The sequence below is a fragment of the Amblyomma americanum genome, chromosome 2 (assembly GCF_052857255.1).
Source record: "Amblyomma americanum isolate KBUSLIRL-KWMA chromosome 2, ASM5285725v1, whole genome shotgun sequence".
Lineage (NCBI taxonomy): Eukaryota > Metazoa > Arthropoda > Arachnida > Ixodida > Ixodidae > Amblyomma > Amblyomma americanum.
The window spans coordinates 74,017,921-74,040,761 of record NC_135498.1 but is presented as its reverse complement, the minus strand read 5'-3'; the positions used below and the strand labels follow the sequence as shown (position 1 = coordinate 74,040,761).

Genomic DNA, 22,841 nt, shown 5'->3' with positions numbered 1-22,841 from the left:
AAAAAATGCCCGATTCAAAGGCCGTTCAACGTGCTCCGGCAGGTTGTCCACGTATTTCGCTTTCCTCAAAATCAATGACGATCGGAAAACGTGAATGCCCGACTGTACGCTTTACGCTATGCCAAACTGGCATGTCTCCCCTCTTGTCAATTCTCGCTATAATATGCGTACACTGCTGTATCCGCTTCACCTTCGGTTCGCTTGACTCGCTTTATCGCTTGTGGCTGCACAAGCGTTGCGGAATAGAAAAAAAAAACGACGTTGGGCTTCAAGGCGACCAGTAAGAACCGCACACCTGCGAAAGGGAACTCCATAAGCTAGCAGTACGGCGCAGGGGAAAGAGGCGTCGGACCACATTCCTCCAAAATGACATTGCGTTAAGGGACTTTATGCAACCACGAGACGTCACGCGTCGACAGTTTGAAAAAAGCAAGAATGTATTATATTTGCTGCCCCTCTTTTACATACTAACTCTCGCTTTTTCGCTCTCTCTCACAGTACCAGACACTCTGCACAGGAGGACTATATAAGCATCCCTGACACACACAGACGTCAGTAGCCTCTGGTTTGCCAACTGTAGAATCAACATAATGATGGTAAGAAAACATGGTCCTTCTTTGAAAACTTTAGCGCGAAAAATGCTCCACTATTCATCAGTGCTGAAAAGAATCGTGTTCTCAGCAGGCAGTGACGTGAGAGGGTATTGAGTTTTATAAGCCCGAGAACTAAAATGTACAATCAGCCGTCAGTTTCTTTCAACCTTTACGATACACGTACAGTTTTGATACAACGTCCTTAGTTTTTCATAATTATATCATTTTATTTTGAGAAACTGCCGCTTCAATCAATAGGTACCTTGCATACCGGCGGTCTAAAACAAAAGAATTAATAAAACAATGCAGCCCTTGCAGCCAGTAGCTTGCACTCTGCTGCGCTTGCTGGTTCGTAATCTTTGAGCCAGTGGCCAAAAGCTTAATTTTATATTCACCTTAGCTTTCATTCAATCTAACCCCTTCATCAAAAGCTGTTTACTTCAAGCATAGACGACAAATACTGTAACAAACCTTAATTATTAACAAAAAATCATGAGAAAATTTTTACTTTCTTTCGTTGTTTTCTTTGTAAATATGACACCCAATTTTGCTGAATTCAGAGTGGCTTCGCCATCATATGCTTTTTTTACTTTAGTTCCGTGCCTGCGTCGTCTTGGCCCTGGCCACCAGCGCCTTCGCTGGTTTCCTCCATGGCAACCTCCATGGTGCCTACACCCTCGGAAACGGCGTTGGTCTGGCTAGCTATGGTCTCAGCCACGGCATCGGCTACTCCGGCCTCACCGGCTTCGGAGTGGGCCACGGTCTCGCCTATGGCCAAGGAGCTAGCTACGCCGTCGCCGCCCCAACCGTTGCTCGTACTGTGTCCACTACCTACCAGGCTGCTCCAGCCGTGACTGCTGTTCACGCTGCCCCGGCTGTCGCCACCTACGCCGCTGCTCCAGTCGCCACTGTTGCTGCTGCCCCAGCAGTGTCCCGCGTGACCACCTACCAGTCAGCCCCGGTTGTTGCCGCTGCTCCAGCTGTCGCCACTGTGGCCCACGCTGCCCCAGCTGTGACCAGCGTCTACCAGTCCGCCCCTCTTGTTGCCTCCGCCCCAGCTGTTGCCACCGTTTCTGCCCCAGCTGTATCCCGCGTGACGACCTACCAGTCTGCCCCAGCAGTCGCTGCTTTCGCTGCTCCAGCCGTGACTAGGGTTTACCAGTCCGCCCCTGTTGTGGCCGCCTCACCAGCTGTTGCCACCGTCGCTGCTGCCCCAGCTGTCTCCCGCGTAACCACCTTTCAGTCTGCCCCAGCTGTCACCAGGGTGTACCAGTCCGCCCCAGTCTTTGCTGCTGCCCCAGCTGTTTCCCATGCCACCTACCAGGCTGCCCCCGCTGTGGCCTCCTTCTCTGCTCCAGCATTGACTAATGTCTTCCAGTCTGCTCCAGTTCCTGCTGCTCCAGCCGTCGCCACTTACGCAGCCCCAGCTGTGACCCGAGTCGCTGCCTTCCAGTCCGCCCCAGTTGTGGCCTCTGCCCCAGCCGTCGCCACTGTTGCCCACGCTGCCCCAGCGGTCGCTACCACCACCTTCCACCATGCTCCAGCCGTTGCGACTGTTGCCCACGCTGCCCCAGCTCTCGCTGCTTACCAGGCTGCCCCAGTCTACGGCTATGGCGTTGGAACCCTCGGATATGGTGCCGGCCACTACGGCCTCGGCCATGGCATTGGCGTCTACGGCCTGAACTACGGATATGGTCTTGGCACTCCTTTTGACTACACCACCCTCCTCCGCAAGAAGAAGTGTAAGTATACGGCTGTGAATTCTTTCAATACATATAAAGCAGAGCATTTAATGTGTTAGCATTGGAACGCTTATGTCATCGAAAAACAGGAGATCGATCAATGTTCAGTAGGGCGTGGAGCAAAAGTAATAGTAACTCAATGGGCACTTGAAGTCGTGGCGGCGCAAAGAATCAGTTTCGCATGCCGCTGCTGTGGACCATTCAGTCATCATTGCCGCCTTTATTTCGAGTGTTTAGCTACCTGCCTTTTTCGCTGCGCTTCGAAAATCGTCGTCTTAATCAACTTTCATTCGAGTGTGATACTGTCGCTTGATCAAACGCTGGATCCAATGCCAACGTGGGTATGGCATATTGCCGACTTATGTAGGCCCCTTGACATCTCGTTTCAACTTATTAGAAAATATCACAAATGATGTTTAAAAATTGGATAGCATAAGAAGCAGCCTTGCTCTGCGGAGCGTTACACTCCCAGAATTTCACGCTGTGGCACTAGTTTGCACCGCTGAGCGCAGAGGGTGCCACAAATTCCTGGCTTCAGCTCAACTTGCGTGACTATGCAGAAGGCGTCACGTGTCAACAGTCTCAAGAAACGGGAGCCCACTTGCTAACACAGTTTACACCGCATCAACCGTATTTATTAAACTGTGTTTTGTTAATTGAACATTCAGTAATTACTTTTCTGTTTCTTTTCCAGAAATTATTCACCCAATAAGAAAGTATGGTGTGTTAAAGAAGAAATGAAGTAAACATCGAATACGGCGAATCATCTTATATGCGTGAAGAAACTGAAATAAAGTGTGCATATATATGAAGGAAAGTGGGTGTTTCAGCTGACTTCTTCCACTAAAATGTTGCGTGAAGAGTAGAGATAAGGTCTGGCCTGTTTTGTCTTCTTTTTGGGGATCTCCTTTGCCAGAATTCACCGTCACTGACATGACGTGAAGCACCACTTGTCGTCCAGATGTTTGAATGCTACTTCACTCTATCGCCTCCGCGGTGGCTCACTTGCTTTGGTACCCGGCTGCTGCTTCCAGGGTCAATCATGGAAGGAGCGTTTTTTTATTTCAAAGATTAGTGCCTATTTGATGATGACTGCAAAACCCATAGTAAGCCTGAGGAGTCCCATCCCCCCTGATGCCTTTGACACAGCAGCACAATGTATATGCTTAGTTATGTAACATGTTCGAGTGTCGCCTTACAAATGTGACAACAACTGCTTCTAACCTAAGCAGCATGCTAAAGAATAAAAAGAAAAATGTATTAATCAGCGCTAAGAAACATTTTCTACTTTGTTAATTTTTAAGGTTCTAGGAATAGACTCCGTTGTTTCTTTTTAAACGCGCGCTCACTAATATAGTTATGAAGATATGTTTATTTTGCATGCCTGAATAAGAAAAATAATTACACGCTATTTTGTACATTTAGAAGTCCACTTGGTTCTAATCCTGGGTGTCCTGGCAGATACATTTTAAAGCTCGTATATTTGTCGCGGGTCCGGATTGGGTCCTGGTTGCGACAGCCGTATTTAGATGGAGGGAAATAGAGAAATTAAATCATGCGTGCTGTGCGACTTCAGAGCACGTCAGCGGGAAACCCCGGTGTTCTAAACTGATCCGGATCCCTCCTCGACGGCCCGCCTCATAGCCTATGCTTGGTTCCTCCAGCTAACAGCACAAGTCAGAAATATGCTACGAAAATCGCTTTCATGAAGTAACCGTTGCAGTAGCATGCATTAAAAACATTTGGTGTTTGAAACCCAACGACAGTTCACATTTTAAGATCTCATTTTATTAGGAGCAAATTCAACTGCTTCTTAACTGTGAGGGAGACTGCGGGTAAGGCGAAAGCAGCTGTCTTCCTGCCCAAAATGGTCGCATGTTCACTTCCACACTTTTCAGTTTCTCACATGTGCATAATCTAATATTATAATGATAACATCTTTTTGCTTACAGGTATAGCTGAACAATAACTACAAAATATTTGTAGACCTGGGTTTACCGTCTTAGCGTAGGAATCAGTGAAAGCTGTAATAGCTCTTGGTTAGGCATGTAGCCCTGTATTCACCTAGTGGAACCACCTTCATGTTGCGCATACCTCCGCCTTCATCAGCCACTTTATGGGTTCTAGCCGTGGCAGCCGGCTACAGATTCCTCCTTTCTCGCCACAGCCTCCCTATCCACTAGGTCACCTGTAACCTGCCGGAGGTATGAATTTGAAGCACGCGGCCGTTGCCGAAAACTGCAAAATATAGCACTAATAAACGGATCGTAATCGTTGCGAATCTTAGGCAGTAATAATATTCAGATATTCTGGAGAAGCACATTTTTCAACTGCAAGTTGTTCATGAACGTAATTTTTATAATATCTTAAGTATGGATTATAAAAATCAACTTATACGCACATCCCCCTGGTAGGCTTGCATTTTTTGGCTATTAGCGTTTTTGCTACCGTCATAAACGTTGCCCATTGCTGTTCTGTGGCAGTTTTAACTGCTCGATGGGAGCGATGGCAAGGCTTTAAAAGAAATATTTGGCTACACTTCGGATAAATAACCATTACTTTCAGTCTGTCCATAACCGTGTCTCACAAAAAGAGAGTAATTACTCATTGGCATCCACCCAAACACAAAGGAAAGCTATAGAGCTTTCTCTGAAACTTCGCTGCGAAAAAAAAATTCGTCCTGTTCCGGGGTTCGAACCCGGGGCCACCGCTTCACCGGAGCAGTCGCTCTACCAACTGAGATAACCGGGACGGCAAGCATATGGTAGGGTGAGAGCGAATTGATCTATAACTCGAAGTGGGAACAGTGTTGGTCAAATGTTTAGAGGAATACCCCAAGATGGAGTTGATTTGTAATATAGGAGTAATTACTCATTGGAATCTACTCCACCTAGGGGGATTCCCCTAAAACATTCGACCAACACGGCCCTTCTATGGCGTGTGCTGCCATCGGTGGGACTTGGATTGCCTGGGTTGGGTTGCGATCTAGGTTACTCTTCCCCGACAGCCTCTTAGGATTAATTGAACTGCCGTCTGACATGGTTGGCAGCTGCGCAGCCTGCGACAAAAGAGGCTTCAAACAAACTGACTTACAAACAGAGAGACAAACAGAAAAACCCACAGCGGCTAAATGCGGGGAATGGCCGCTGTAAGTGCTAGAGCACTAAAACACAGTTGTGAAACATTCGAAACATTGTACAAGGCAAACAGGCAAACGCGGCCTCAAACTTCCTTCAGACATACGCGATCACACGAGGACTAACTGAGTAACTGCCCCATATCCACATCACATTACTGTCAGGTACGTTGGCTGAATTGGAAAAAATTATTTCGTGAAGTGCTCTATTTTTTGTAAGTGCCCGAAGATTCTCTTCGGCCATTGGTATGCAATGGCTTGTACACTAGTTCAGAATCCTTTCTGTCTGCATGCTCAGGGAAACTGTTGAAGAACACTTCTGTAGATGCGACATGAAAGCTTGAGACAATTTCGGGTGACGCTGAGGCGACGCTGAGCTTGTGTATTTTTTCCTGCGCGTTAGATATCTTTCAGGTGGCAATGAAGACTCGCTTACACCGCACTCTATGTTTCTAGGAGAACGTTCCTGCCCATTCGGAAAAACACATTTTCACGTGTTCGGGCAACGTCTGCATTTATTGTCACTATATTGCAATGATAATTTCCGGAGTCCGTGGGCTGTTCTATTCAAGAAACGTTTTACTATTTACTGTCTCTTTGTCGGGCACCTTTTTTCTGCCATAGTAAATCTAACACCTATATGAATCTGACACCACTCCACGACACCGTAGTGACATCTTCTGTGACACTATAATGAATCTGTAACACCATACCAACTTTCACAAATGTCTATCTTTCTTTTGTTGCTTCTTCGCAATGAAATAAATGCCTGTATATTTACAAAGAGCTGGTTTTTAATGTGATATTGCTTGTACGTGACAGAGTGCAGGCAGAAATTATGCCTTGTGTACTGTACTCAGTCACAAAATTTCTTACTAATAAGATTGAATTTTTACGAAACGATGATAGAAGTGGACGCTGTTGGACTTGAGTGCGGTGGGTCAGCCGTTGCCGCCCAGAGGAAACGTCTTGGCTTCCCGAATGACGCAAGAAGCCAGGCCACCGTGGTGTACTCGGCCACCAGTGATGACTCTTTGGCTGACGATGGCTTCATCACAGTCCTAAGCAGGAAGGACAGACGACGACTGCGCAAAGGTGAGGACTCGTCGCCGTCGAGTACGTCCACGATCACCGCGGAGTGAGGATCATCGGCGCATAATATCTTGTTTGTGCAAGACTCCCACCGACAATCTCAATAATATCAACAGGCAAGCCACGTCTGCGTTCCTGGAGGCTCGCGTACCGGGAGCAAATAAAGACGTGAGGGTGAATCGTTTTAGGAATGTCGTCGCCACTGACGTCGTGGACCGGAACGCGCTTGAAAGTTTTAGCAGCATCAATACGCTCGGAGTCATCAGCGTACGTTCATATCTCCTTCTGGGCAGTGGTACTACGGCAGACGTCATTTATGACGTCGACGTGGCCATCCACGACTCTGATCTGCCCATTTTGATCCAACCAACAACCGGCGGTGTAACCATACTGCAAGCTCAGCGCCTTGGGAGGACAAAGTGTATCAAGTTGACTTTCCCAGGGAACTGCATTCTAACGTACGTGAAGGTTGGGCACTTTCAGCATGTAGTTAGGTCTTTCGTCCCGAAGCCTTTCCAGTGCCGGAAATGCATGAAGATAGGACACGTGAGTAGTGCAATTTCTCCACTGTGTGCCCACAGTGTACTCAGCCACACAGCGGCGATGCTTGCCAGGAAACAGTCCTTAAGCGTGCCAATTGCCGCGGCCCTCACGAAACTGTCTCAAAAGATTGTCTTCGCTTGAAAAGGGAATGGGCGATGCCCAAACAAATGACAAGAGACAACTGCACGCACAAAGAAGCCGCCGCTAAGGTGCGACGACGTCGTCACCCTCGTCACAGGCCTTCTAAAATTGTAATGATCATTGCAAAGGATCGTCCAAGAGTTTCCGCAACTTGTCCTCCCCCTCTGCATACTACAACCTTTGTCCGTAAAGTAACAAGACTGAGTCCATTAAAAAAAAATTGGCTTAACATTGAAATCATTTGTGCAGCACTCCTTGAGAAATAGTCTCCCTTGCAGTGTGTACACAAATTCCAACGCTTCTCGAGGTCTTGGAAACAGTTAGAAAACGCTTCTTTTGGCAGGGCTGTTAGCTCCTTTGTCGTGGCGTCTTGAATGGCTCCCACGCTCCCCATCCAGCGACCTTTTAGGGCTCTCTTCACATGAGGAAAGAGGAAAATATCGCATGGGGAGAGGCCTGGCGAGTGTGGCGGATGGAGAAGTACAGTAATGATGTGCTTGACGAGAAAGTTTGCAACGCTGAGAGCAGTGTGTGGCCTTGCGTTATCGTGCAGAAGGCTCCTTTGTCCAGATGTCCATAAGTCAGGACGACGGCGTCGCAGTAATTCACGCATGTATTGGAGAACACGGATATAAAACTCCTAATTCACCGTATGCCCTTGTGGGACGAACTCGTGGTGTATGACACCTCTAGCATCGAAAAAAAACTGTCAGCATTGTCTTTGTTTTGGTCTTCTGTCGCCGCACCTTTCTCGGCGCCGGAGAGCTTGTGGACCGTCTTTCGGCGCTCTGCCTCTTTTTTGAGGATCATATTGAAAACACCATGTTTTGTCTTCATCAATGATGATGTCGACAATTGCAGCATCCTTCTCTGCCTTGGAGAGCAAATCAGCGCTCACTGATGCCCGCGTGTCCTTCTGGTCTCGTGTGAGGGAGTGTGGCACAAGTCTGACCTTCAGCTTTCGTTTCCACAAGTTTTCACGCAAAAATTTAGTGGCATGTTGCCTTACTGATGTCGAGAGCCTCTGATAGCATGTGGACTGTAATGTTACGGTTTTGCTGTATGTTTTCCTTGATCCTAGCCACGTTGTTTTCATTCCATGAGGTTGAAGGGCGCCCGTGCCTTGTGTCCTCTTCCACCGACGTTCTTCCTGAAACGAACCTCTCGTGCCACTCGAAAACTCGCGCCCGCGATAATGTCTCGTTGCCGTAAGCGTCACGAAGGAGCTCATGTGTCTGTTTGGCTGTCCTGCCAAACTTCACACTGAATTTTATGTTTACACGCTGTTCGAGTTGGACTTCCATCTCTCCACATTCACTCACAATAGAAAGCGCAGTGGACTAGCGACAACGTAATTTTCTACATGTAGTGCTATCTGCCGGCTGACACAGCAATTAAGATAAATAGCTCAGGTTAGCCTGAAAGATGGCGCTACACATACGCACCAACATTTGTTTTGGGGAATAATTTTTAGAGACAGAAATAAATCAATCTCGAAACTTTACGAACAAAGGTTGTACTGAAAAGAACGGGAGCCTTATTTCTGGCGAAGCAGGGACGGTTGTCGCAGACGGGCCTTGGCCATCGCTGCCTAAGCTACAAACACCAGCAGTATGGAGCACCTAGACTCCTAAGCCTACTGCTAATCAAGCACAAGGCCCAACTCCGGGACCGGGAAGTGACATGGCCATCGCTCCAGAAGCACTGCACACCCTCGATGATAGAGCAGTCGCTGCGCACCCAGTGTGTTGAGCCTACTGCTGGTCGGGTAGTTGGTCAGAAACCGGCCCAAGTCGCAGACGAGCAAGTAATTGCAATGCTGAAGACAATCGCGAATGCCATGCATGTGATGCTCTCCAGCTTGCACATGCCAGCTGCACAGAATGCCCTGCAGATGCTGGATTTGTTAAATCCAGTGCTTGCAGCTCTCCAATAGCTGGCTAAACGCATCCTCCAGCCTCATCATTCCGAGAAGTCGGGATGTCTTATGTTGTCATCAACATTATCAGCCGTAACGGCAAGTAACTTTTCTACAGACTGCGCAGCCTGTGTGCGTCGTATTAGTGATGAAGGACTTTATATCTCTTCTACTAGCTTTCTGTTCTAGATCTGCTCTATCGTTCGGCAGCCCTCAAGGTGTGCAGGCTACAGCTGCGGCGACCTGTGAGTTTCAGCGCATTTATCATTGTTTGTCGTGCCAGATACAAACCATATTGCTCTACTTATTCTTTTACGTTCCCACTTACCCCTCTACTCCAGTGCAGGGTATCCAATCGGAACATTCTTCCGGTTAACCTCCCTACCTTTTCTCTACTACTTCCCTCTTTCTCTTATAACACGCAATAACATTCAAAGAGAAAAAACAATATTGAGAAGTCAGCTTCACTATTTGTCCCTTAAGTTCAATAATAAGAGGTTGTAAAAGTGAGCTATGCAGTGTTGTGTAAAGGCACCGTGAGAAATGCGTGTGTCCGGCGTGAGACAAAAATATTGCCTTGATTCTCAGTGTAAAACGTTTGATTGAAATGACGTTTTTGTGGTTTTTAGCTTTATTTTTCAGACTGCTGTAAAAGCATTTTAATTCTTGTTTTAAATTTGAGGACAATTAATTTTCTCTCTCGAAGCGCTCACAACGGCGCCCACTATTTTCTGCAGTCCTTAGCTAAACATGTCGACTCATGGTTCGCATCGGCGCAAAGTAAAAAACCAATTGTGTGGTGGTGTGTTTCTTTTTATGAAGCACCTTTTGTGGATAATATCAGGGACATTCCGACATAAATCCCAAGTAGCTAAAAAATTGCAACTATCAGTGTCCAAACAAAAATAGCTGCTTTTGTCGTCACTATGCGCTATGATTCTATTAGATTGTAAAAACACTTTGACCACAATGGCAGCAAAAGGCATGATGAGTAAGTGTGTGCATCGAGTGTCCCAGCTTCGTGTTAACCCAAATATGAAAAAAATAAAAACTTCACGCGTCCGCAGCCTTCAACCGGATGAGAATCGCTGCAAAGAGCTGTTCACAAAACTGCTAAAAGAAAAGCGTGATTGCGAGCTTGCAATAATTTAGAAGAATTAAGCGGAAGTTAAGCAACGCGAACGGCTCTACGAATTTACCGCCTGTCAGAAACTTGACACGCTTAAGCGAGTGGCTAGGACTGAGTGCGAAGCTTTTACCGCGGGCTCCCGGGCAAAGCTGCCAGGTGTGTTTGAGGCAGCGGTCGACATCGGGATCATGTTCGCTTTGATTTTTTTGTCACCTCGTGTATTTAGCGGCGGAGCACGCATTCCAAAGAGAGGGCCGTTTCGCCAAAATCGGAAGCAAACGAAGTTTTAGAAGCTGCGGTCTTACACGTCGAGCTCCAGTGATAACAAAGCTGCCTGTGCCTAGTCGCGTTTGGGCTGCGGCAGCCGCGTGCGTAGATATACGAAAATGCCCCGTCACTATATATAATGCGACTGCTGCGCAGTGAAGGACCACAACCAGAAGAGCAGTTCAAACGAACATGGCACCCGCTTTCACTAGACCCCGGAAACATACCGGGCAGCAAGGTCCCGGACATAGCGACCAGCGCTGTGCGGCGCAGGCGTCTGTGTAAGCAGCGAACTGCAGCATTCGTGTTGAATTTTCGCACGGTAGTGCATTGATTTGGAGGAACAAGCCAGCTAAATGCAATTAATGGACCTCCGTCAGTTACACACCCGGCTTGCAGCTACACTCAGACCTTTATGTATCTTTCTTCTTTACGAGACAAAGTGAAATCGAAGGACATCTGCTCGATAGAGCTGCCAGAGGATGTCAAAGCAGCAATGAGAAGAAGGTAGCTGTTCCAGTGAACCAGAATGTGCGATATATGGCTTTTATAATGAAGCGCTCGGAACTAAGAAAATCTTTCGCTATCCAGGTTCCTTCGTCGTGAAGGTCGTGCTCTGTATCACATGCAATAGAGAAATTGAGCTAAGCACGTTCTCCAAAATAGAACGTTTATTTCACGTGAATTGAAAAGATACATGACGAAACAAGTGTCTAATTTTCTTCTGGACACATCACCCGATGGAGCATTCAACTGAAGCCTACCTAATCAAATTGAGTTAATTTGATTTGATTTATTTGTTTCTTTCTGATGCAGAAAGAGGAGCAAAAGCAAAAGGCGACACGCCTGACGATGGCTCTTGCCTCGCATACAGTTTTGCACAAACGTTAAACACAGCCTTAGAAAAGTTTCACACCAAAATCTTCTGGGGGAAATAAGAAAAGAAAAAAGGTTAATAAATCATCAAATGAAAAAATAACAGTATACAACAAACAATAATTCGTACATGCCGAAACAAAATACTTGGTACAAAGATTGCAAATATAACAAAATTTTGTACATGGTTGTTGCAAGCTTTGGAACAAAAAAATTCCAACATCATAATAAAAAAAACAGCAAGATACAAAATGAAAATGCACTCCTAAAAATAGCAATTAGGGACAGAAACATGGCAGATTATGTGAGTTCTAAGTTATTTTACAGCAGCAGAGCTCTAAGCGTGTTTTTTGAGACATTAGCACTCAGATCTGTTAATCCTTGTATTTTATTTAGAAGGTTAGCTGTTTGATGTTCAATATGTTGTCGTCCATAATTCGCTCTTATTTTTGGCGGACGTAAAGTTTCCTTACGGAGTGTGTATGCTGGAGCTGCATTGGATTTTTGTACACTGTAAAGCTTCGCTTTTTTTATGTACTGAAGCAATTTGAAATAATAAATTTGAATGGCCTTTACCATTTTGTATTTCAGGAAAAGCGGCCTTGTCCGCAGTAGTTCTGGTGGGCCGTGATATTGCTCAAATATTCTTAACACTTTTTTGTAGGGTAATTAATCTTCTGTAACTGTGACTTGTAGTGGTACCCCAGACTAAAGCACAGTAGGAACGCTTGGAGTAAAAGAGTGAGTAATTAAGTACAGTTCGTAACCATTGAGGGATGAGTGGACAAATCTTAAAGAGGCAGCAATTGTTTTACTTAGGTCAGCTATGAGGCTGTTAACGTAAAGATTCCACGATAAGACTTCTTCAAACCACATGCTAAAAATTTTTGGGCCTTGACATGAGCTATTTCTTTGCCATCAAATAAAATTTCTATGGGAGATTTCCTAGGCTTGTTTGGCGGTGCAAACAATATGTATTTCGTTTTCTCAATGTTCAAGCATAATTTATTTGTGTTTAACCAAGTAGACAGGTGGAACAAATAGTTATTGACAGCATGTTCAATATCCAGGAGTGAATGGCTAGAGAAAAATACGTTTGTGTCATCTACATACATGATCAGATTCGGGTTATTAGGAATAGAGCATAAATTATTTACGTATGTTATGAACAGCCAAGGCCCAAGAATAGATCCCTGTGGAACGCCTTTAATTAACTGGCAGAACTGGAGGTGAATATTTATTAAAAATAAAATATTGATAGCGGTTTGACAGATAGCTTTTTATTAATTCTAGTGGTATTCCGCGGATCCCATACCTGTTCAGTTTAACTAGGAGGGCATCGTGACACACAGAATCAAATACTTTACGCAGATCTAGAAAGTCCAAGCGTATATTGTCTTTGTTCAAAATTTGTTATCTTATCATTTTTTATGTTAATCAGGGCTGATTCTGTAGATTTGTTTTTTTTTTAAATCCGTACTGCATATTACTGATTACATAGTATTTATCTAAAATGTTTTCTATCCTGACGTTAATGGCATGTTCAAAAAGCGTGGACAGGACCGGCAGGACTGAAATTGGTCGGTATTTAGTCAAAGCATAGCTGTTCCCACCCTTAAACATCGGATGTACGCGTGCTATCTTTAAGCGGTCTGTAAACACACCGATCTCGAACGTACAATTCGTTATATGAGCCAGAGGAATAGATGTTAAATCAGCAACTAATTTTATCTGTCCACAAGAAATGTCATCATAGCCAGCAGCTGAATTGTTTTTTAACGTATTAATTATTCGTTTCACTTCGGAAGGCGTCACGGGAGTTAACATGATCGAATTTGCAAAGTCAGCAAAACTAGTAACAGAGTTAGTTTCTTGTTTTGTGTTAAGGTCGATACATTCAGAGCAAGAAACAAAGTAGTTATTCAAGGCGACTGTAGCTGCACAGCCAGACAAGACGCCATTCGGCGTTGTAATGTGCAAGTCTACGCATGGTTTCTGTTCATTGGTTAGGCTTCTAACTTCATTTTCGGGGATTGCTTCTTATTTTTGAAAATAGCTGCTCATAATTCTGAGTTTTCGCTTGTTTCCCCAGCGAGTTCACAATATTTCCATACTTCTTATATTCAGTAAACTCTGTCGGGTCACGACATTTAACAAATGCGTGGTACATCTTGTTCTTTCTATTTATCATCTTCAATATAGCTTTGCTGATCCATGATCCATCGCATATATGCCCCAAATGCAGTTAGCGACGCAAGTATACATAGCTGCAGAGAGTCAAATCCCGCTGTTGCTTTTTTTGTCGAAACTTTTGTTTCGTCTGCAGGCTCCTCATGACTTCTATTTTCGTCGGCCTTCTCCACCTTCGCGTCCTTCATGGCTTCTGTAATGCCGTCTGTCGTCAGTTATGAACAGATCAGCGTGTCGTCGTGCACCGCCGACCCTCTCGTTAGCTGTCATACCCGCTACTGTTTGCAAAAAGCTGTATACGAGTTGACGGATTCCTGGAACTGTGCAGCTGGACTGGAGCAGTTGGCTCTCATCGGCACGCTTCCGGAGATTGTGGCCGCGTACGTCCAGGTTACGTAACTTTATGACGTCATCACAATCGGCTCACCGGATTGTAAGCAAAGTGCTCACCGTAGCAGGTGGCAGTTCAATTATTGACTGGTCGCGAGAGGTTGCTCGGGCAGAGCAAAGTGAGTCTCAGCTTTGCACGGCTTTTTTTCCTATCTTCTCAGCGATTGTACATGAGAATAAAAGTGAACTGAGCTTAACAGAAGCGGAGTCGCCACGATAGCCATCGTTAGTGCGACAATGTCGGGCATAGCACAACTGCCTTTTTCTTGTGGTCTTCAAGTATACGGTCCCTGTGCCCGCGGTTACCCCTTCCCACCAAACTCACTGTAAGGGTCTTGTGTTCAATGTTTTCAGGCACCTAGCTTTGTGAGCTACCTTAGAGTTTCATTTTATTGGTTGACATTAGACACTCCAGGCTTTCATTACTGTGCCGGAGATTGGACATTGATGCAGGGCATGAACCCTGATCTCACATGCAGTCGGTGCCAATATAAAGGCGGTGCAATAAAGGTATTGAAGAGAAAGCCTAAGTATTTTTACAGCACATGCTACCGATAAAATACGCGAATATAACAGTAAGAGTTCGTGCGAAAAACAAACGTAATAAATAACCAAAATACAGCAAATTAGCACGGAAGCGAAGTAAGATATTACGCACCGGTTGTAAGTCTGCTGAAGCACATAACATGCATCAATTCAAGTAGCAGAAAGCAAACGTGTCAATTGCAGACACCAAAAGCGAGTCATGTCATTACAGAAAAAAATACTAGATGCAAATGAAATAGCATCATATCGACACCCGTATAGTATGTGCGGCCCAGAAAAAAAGATGAAAATAGCGTTTTTAAAGAGGACTGCATTGCCGCATGGTTGCATCGAAATCATCGTTTTCTGGACTTGTTTTAGTCGTTCATTGAATAAAGTCTGCCACAGTGTTCTGGTTCGAACTTGCTCTGAAATTTTCAATTCGTTTTTTTTTAATGAATTGAAAGGACAGCCCTTCGGGTATTACGTCGGCGCTGAGATTAATGGAGAGAAGGATCCCGCTTCTGCTCACAATTCTTCTTGGCATAGTACTTCATGATTCTTCTGTGCGGGCATATGTGGTCCAAAAGTAAGGTGCGCGTTTTTTTTTTTACTCTTGAGAAGGATACCACAGTATGATTTCGGAGAAGGAATACAAGATGACATGGTTCGTTCGATAACAAGCAGGTTTAAGTACAACGCTGTAGGCTCTAAAAGAACAAAACCTTACAGGCACACACATTTTCCTCAACCGAACGCCGACAGAATTTATGAAAGAGGAATTGCTTCATTACGCATGTAGCCGTGGTCAGCAGTTCTTCACACTTTCCCCGTTTCTTACAATGAACGTGCGCTGATTTCTGTATCGGTCAGTTTTCGCAGCAAAATAGGTCAGAAGATGGAGAATGAAAGTATGTTTCGTGAGTGGGCTGAACTCTTTCGAGCCTACGGACATCAAATATGTTTAGTTGATGTTCAACGAAATGGATCTTACGGTGCCAGGCGAGGCCAGGCTGTATGGACGTCACGCCGGCAATAAGGAACACGAAATGAAAGCCGCGTTGTTTTGTGCTGTATTCCAGATGTCCAGACCACACTACGTAAATAAGGTTGGCCTCCTTCAAAGCCTCCTAGGTGGTTGCCTTCTGTTTGGACGCCTGGCGTTTCGACTACTTCCTTGCAATTCTGTGCACAGAACTGTGATAACGTTAAGCCTCATACAACATATTTTCATTTCAACATAACCTCGTATTTTATGGCTCATGTTTAATAATAATAATAATTGGTTTTTGGGGAAAGGAAATGGTGCAGTATCTGTCTCATATATCGTTGGACACCCGAACCGCGCCGTAAGGGAAGGGATAAAGGAGGGAGTGAAAGAAGAAAGGAAGAAGAGGCGCCGTAGTGGAGGGCTCCGGAATGATTTAGACCACCTGGGGATCTTTAACGTGCACTGACATCGCAAAGCACACGTGCGCCTTAGCGTTTTTCCTCCATAAAAACGCAGCCGCCGCGGTCGGGCTCGAACCCGGGAACTCCGGATCAGTAGTCGAGCGCCCTAACCACAGAGCCACCGCGGCGGGTGGCTCATGTTTTCCGTTTTATATTTCATAGCATCCGCATTGCTAACCAGCTTTTGCTTATACACAACAGACAGTAAAAATTCTGAATGGGGTATCTTTGAGATAGGCTTTCTTTAAAGCGAACTTAATTTAAACTCAATTTTTTTTTAAAATAACAACGCTGAGGGTGAAATTGAACCTTCTATCATTATTTTTGCACGGTCTATGTAGACAATTGTCATTTACGGGGTGCGAGCAAATGACAATTACTCCTGCGTCTGAGGCAAAATACTTTGCTGGAAAGCCGGCATGGATGAGTGGACGCGGATGCTGCATTCACTGGAACGAATACTAAATGATTAGATAGAATTTATTTTGGAAAGGCAGAATTTATTTCGTTTGCCAACACGAGCGCAGTTTAAATCTCACTTTATTTCTGTATTTATTTTTAGTTTTAATACAGCACTTGATTCTCAGAGTGCGGTATATAGAAATCCATATAAAATCGCTACATGCATTTTGAATGGAATAACTTGCTGATTGGAGGAGGCAGAAAGAGATCATTGTTGCTGTTCCGAAACTGGAACGCCTGTGCAACGTCTATTGTTCTTTGCCTGCCGCCAGCGAGATTTGCTCACAGTGTTCATTTATCAGCAAATTATGATAGAATATAATCTAAAGGGTATGAGTTTAAAACGGGTTGCCTGAAAATCGATGCCTAGAAAAGAATCGCCAGCATCAGATGTTGAAATCAAGCAGTTGAGCACTGCATAGGCCAAGGTTAAAATAAATTTAAGAGTGTGGCGTTCACAGTGCGAGTTTTTTGCGGAACTGGAATGCCGCAGGAATGGCGGCTGAAGAAATATGACGCCGGCAGCTGTTTAATATAATACGCAGCTTTACATTATACTGCTGATTTAAACAGGACAGATAAAGACCGTATCTTATATTGCGCCTCATCAAATGCTAGCGAGATGGCTGCTTGGCCACCACTGGTCAGGTGAAATTAACGTTTTCTAAAATACCTGGCGGTGATAATAGCTCCAAAATAAGGCCATGGAAAAAGAGAAGAACTGTAGCAGCGCGACTTCATTAATCTCAAAGGTCGCTATATGACTCTACCACTATGACGGAAGCCAACACTCACCGAAACCAAGGAGGATAGGGGATGTTTCAGTTTCATTTTTTGGTCATCAGTACGAAATTTATAGGGTAAACATTTATTCAAAATAATTGATTAGAAAGCAGGGGAAACAACAACCACATGCCGCTGATGTGATCCGAACAAACGGCGGAATTTTCTTCTGCTTTCTAGCCAATTATCTGTAAAAAATGGTTACCCTATTAATCTCCCTTTGATGACCACGGTGACTATCGGTTTCCGTCATGTATGTCATGCTGAGCCCCTCTTTTTCCTTCGCTTGTCTCCTTGCTCTACCACTATGTAACACACCCGCCGTGGTGGCGCAGTGGTTATGGCGCTCGGATGCTAACCCCAAAGGCGTGGGTTGGATCCCGGCATAAGCGGTTGAATTTCGATGGAGGCGAACTTCTTGAGGCTCGTACACTGTGCGATATCAGCGCACGTTAAGAACCACATGTGTTCGAAATTTCCGCAGCCCTTCACTACGGCATCCATAACCTGAGTCGCTTTGGGATCATAAACGCCCATTAACCAAACCAAACTTTATCATTATATAACGATCCTTGAGTAAGCTCGCCCTTTCGTGGGAGTAAATAAATTTGCATAGAATTAATCACATTCTATTGGTTAGCATACGCGTGCCATGACATGATAACCATAAAGCTGGTTAAGGATTGTATTTTAGGTGAAAATAGATCAATCTTATGAAGCTGAGGATATTTTTAGAATCAAATTTTTGAGCTCGATTTCTCTCCAAATTATGGCGAACGCTGTCGAGAAGCCGCGCTGAACCTGAAACCGATCATGAGGGTGAACCTGAAGTGGAACATGAGAGCGAGCATAAAGACGAACTTATCGAATTAATCCGACACATCAGGTCCGGATTGTGTCCATCATAGGAAAGATGCCCGGAACGTAAATCTAAGAAACGTCTGCGAAAACAGAGCAGCTTCATTTCCACATGCCTTAGAGCATAAACTCATCGGCTTGCACTTCAAGCTTTGATGACTTTAGATATTATCGTCTTCGTTAAGTTTAATTCATTCGTTCTCTACTGCGAATATGTGAAAAGGCTGCTAAAGAACCGGAGGGTGCTATCGCGCTTCAAATTGCAAAAGGAACCTTACTGAAGTATTGACACACATTCAACGCGGTTCCTATAACACTAAAAGATAAGCGCCTGAGCTCGGTGGCGCTTAAAGTATTTTTAGAAAATCACCTGAGCAGCGCTGACTACGCGCCGAAGAAGAAGAGGCGGCGCCACCACGCGCTACAGGTAGCGGTCGATTGCACGACCGGTACCAAAGTTATTTCAATTGCGTCGACGTGGCGGTCGTCTGAACGGCGACGTCCGGACGAGGCGAAGGTGCGAGCCTTCTGTGTAGGGCGTGCTGATGCAACCTCCTCTTCGGAACGTGGATGGTTCTGGTGACGCGGGTCGCTACACAGCAACAGCAGGGAACGCGAGCGCGCTCTCCAGCTGCGAAAAATCGCTGATGACAGAAGCCTCTCATGAGTCAGGTGCCGCAATGGTGGCAGTGCTGGTAAACTTCATTTAGTGAAGAGGACCTCTGCGTACCCTGAACTGCCCTTAGTCCACGGGTTCTATGGACTTTGCTGTTTTCTGCGCCCACTGAAGCAGCTGTCTCCGGTCCTGAATGCTTGTGCTGAAGAGCACAGCCTCCCACAGCTCAAGTCGCATGTTTGGGATTTGCGGCGTGGCTTTATCAAGCCCACGTAGTCTGATACAATGTGGCCTGTTACCGGCTGAGCGGAAACGTGTTTGACTATATGTGGGTTGCATGTGGTGTAAGAGGCTGATGTGTGGGTACGCGTTGGACTGTAGCTGCCTCCAAGCTCTACTATCATCTGTGAGCCCCCCAAGAGTGTGCTACAGCTTGCCTGAAACGCATTTCATGCTTCTATCTATTCTTGACGACGAGAGAGACAGTCGAAGCTTCTACAAAAGATTTATAGAATTTGAATCAAGCTAGGGGTGTTTAAAACCTTTATCTCTATGTCATAGCAAACCAAAATTCTATCTGCAAAATTCGTTCATCACTTTTTCTTTGAGTAATCCCTAAAGGCTGATTATTCTTGTTTCATGGGAGGCACGTTTGTGAATCCCCACTGCTTCACTTTCGTCATGTTGCTTAGCCGGCCCCGAAGTCGTCCGCCGCCTCGAACACACCGGGATATGGCCTTGGACTCAGTGGCCAGAGATCCGCAGCGTTTCCGCTACTCCAAGCAACACGTTTTAGCATTCGGTTCGGAAAACTTCACAGCGATTTCATCCCGGGCTAGCGCTGCGGATCAAGTGCCTTAACTTTAATGGTCGTATACACGGTTGCATGAGACGTGAGCGCTCGATCGGTGTTCATTCATTATATTGTGTACAGTCGTGAAAGGCCACCGCGGTGGGCCAGTTGCTATGGCGCTCGGCTGCTGACCCGAAAGATGCGGATTTAATCCCGGCCGCGGCGGTCGAATGTCGATGGAGGCGAAATTCTAGAGGCCCGTGTACTTGCGATGTAAGTGCACGTTAAAGAACGTCAGATGGTCGAAGTTTCCGGAGTCCACTACGGCATTCCGCATAGCTTGAGTCGCTTTGGGACGTTAAATACGCATAAACCAGAGTTGTGAAATGTTTTTATAATGAGGGGTGGTTTTAAAGATAAAATTCTATACAGAAGTGTACCTAATTTCAGAGAGCGTCCTCTTCCTCAAATAAAAAAAATTAGGAACTTCATCGCTATTAATTCATCCAATATTCTTTCCAGCGATTGCAGAAATCCAGGTCCTCTCAGGCCAACTCTAAGCGTGGAAAAGACTGTTCCCCTTTAAGGGCGACGCGGCATTCTAATAACAAAAGTCGAAACATAATTGTAGAATACACTATACGTCTTATCTATAAGGTTAGTATTTTCTCGCATATGTTTCCCCGTGAACAACCAGAAGTAACTTTAAGGAATGTTTTTGTGACCATAGGCAGCGAAAAATTGGCTGAAATCACTGAGCAGATGTCCGTTTTCTGAAATGTATTTTTTACGTGACGGCAGTGCTTGCAGAGACCACAGCATGACAATGGCTTCATAAATTTTTTTGCGGACTCTTGCATTGTGTTCCTTGATAAATACTGTGTGCACTGAAATCCGTCTATTTCTGACTTTCTTAATCATTTTTTTTTATTGTCACAATTTTTACAAGACGATAGTCATTGCATTATGCAAGCTTAGGTATAACATTCTGTGTAGGAAAACTTCTGGCAGCTAAAATTATTTGGAGAGTGTTACTGCATCAGCCATACCTTTGCGCAAAATGCAAGTGTGACTGCAGACTCGTATCATGTATAGCTGTTGCGCCGAGTTTATATTTAATCGTTCAGTGTACTTCCCAATGACAGTGCCGAATTTCAATGCTATAACACAAGAAAAAAATCACCTCTGGTCAAAGCATACCCTTAAAGAGTCCTATTTTATAAACACGTGCATCAGAATTTCTGATGCCGGTCGAGGATATGAAAACCCTGGCGAGGAACGCGAATGTCAATAATACAATTGGAATTGAATTGAAAATCCGCGAGTTAAAAACAAAAAGTAAAGAAAAGAAAAAAGCGAGGCTATGTCAAAACAGAAGTATGTTGTATGAGGCCTACGCTTACCACTATTTATTGCACAGAGATTTTTGGGAGTCTTTCCGTGATCAAACCCGCAAAATAGACCGACAGTTACAATGCCCAGAATGCGACCTAGTTTACGTTGTTTAGTCAAGGGAGCCAGAATAGAGTATAAACAAAGCGGCTTATATTGCGCTTGGCTCATTGCTGACGTGATGCCAATGAACCTGGCCTCCTGCAACCCAGAATGAGGCATTTTACTAAACATCAACGCAACACAGTTGAAGTGCGTAGGCTCGAAAAAATTCTCCATATTCGCGAAATATACTTTAACCCTACTACATCTTCTGCCCTAATTCGCTGCAAAAACTGGCTGGTCCAAAAGCATCGCCAGTGCATTGAAAGAAACGAGGAAAGTGTGAAGAATTACTGACCCGAGTTGCATGCATAATGAAGCAAGTGCTGTTCCACAAATTCTGTGCGCGTTCGTTTGTGGAAAAAATGCTCTTGTAAGGTTATTTTTTTCTTTTACAACCTAAATCCTTGTACGTGAACCTGCTTGCTAGGGAAAGAACCATGCCATTTTTATTGCATTTCTGTTTGAAGCGATGCTGGGGTATCCTTCTGGCGTGTAAAAAAAATGTGCACGTTGCTTTTGGACAATATATCATGCAAGAAAAAGAATCATAAAAAAGTGTGTCATGAAGAGTTGTGAGCTGAAGAGGGATGCTTCTCTCCATTAATCCCGGCTTCGCGGGAAACTTGAAGGATTGTCTTTTCAATTTATGAAAAGTAAAACATAACGGATATTTGAGAGGGAGTCTGGGCTAGCAATCTGTAGCAGGCTTAACGTCATGCACACCTAAGCCAAATCAAGAAGACGATGCTTTCGATACAACCATGCGGCAACCCGATCATCTTCAGTTATGCAAGCAGGGCCCTCATTTTTGCATCATGTTTTGGGCAGCCCATGGTATACTGGGTTACATTATGGGGTGCACAAACGCCGCACAAGCAACCCATAATTGATGATGTCTTCTCATGTGTTGGATATGACCATAAGTTTCTAATAACGCTGCCTACTTACCTAGCTCCCGAGTCCAAGGTGCCAACTAGCGGTATTTGTTCTTGTCGGAGTTTACTAAGAGCATATTCTTGCAATACATGTTTAGAATGCACAAGTAGGGCTCTTCCTTGACTATCAGCGGTCGAGCCCTGGCAAAGCGTTTTCCTTGGAGACAGCGAGGTAAATGATAAGGAACGCACAGTTCCTATTATCTAAGGGATTTTTAAGGCTATTGAAAGTACACTGATAAGCTTGACATTTTATGGTCGATAGCAAATGGAAGTCGTGCAACAGCTAGCCTTGGAAGCTCGAAAGCTTCGATATTTAGCCCTCGCCATTGTAAGCTATAATGTCTGTAACTCACAATGGAACTCACCTATGTTGTCGTGGTAAGAACACACGCTGACAAAGCAACTTAGGCACTACGTAATATCAGAGCTAATCTTCTGCTTGCTTTTTATATATGGTAATGTGTACAGCCCGCACTTTGTACAGTTCACATGTCTTCTAGCCGCAAGGAATATTGGTTCCTTTGTTTTTTTTTCACTCGCACAAAAAAGCCGCCTCAACAGGACTATTAACCGCGCACCGCCGTGTAAATGTTAAACAAATTTATATTACCTCAAAAAAAAAACCAGCACGCCACCACTGCCCGTGCCTTGCAGAACACCAGAAGCGGTTTCCTCTTTCTTATTTTTGGTCGCAGTGTACATGGCATTTATTACTTAATCAGTGGAACTGCAGCGCCACATGCACAACGTTATTGACTCACATCACTTCATCCTTGTTTCAGGATCATAAAATCAACAGCAAGGCAAATAAAAGGCAGTGATGGTGACGTAAAATTTCACTTCTCCATGAATTAGCGCTTGTGGCTAAACTGGGAGACGTGTTTTGACTTTCAATATTTG

General features: G+C 44.9%; 1 pseudogene across 1 annotated transcript in view; it reads left to right on the top strand.

Moving 5' to 3' along the window:
- Positions 1-1,170: 1,170 nt before the first annotated feature.
- Positions 1,171-22,841, top strand: part of LOC144121415 (uncharacterized) — a 30,320-nt pseudogene continuing 8,649 nt past the window's right edge. Inside the window, exon 1 of the transcript XR_013312615.1 lies at positions 1,171-1,943. The product of XR_013312615.1 is annotated as an uncharacterized LOC144121415 (transcript). The remainder of the gene's footprint in view (positions 1,944-22,841) is intronic.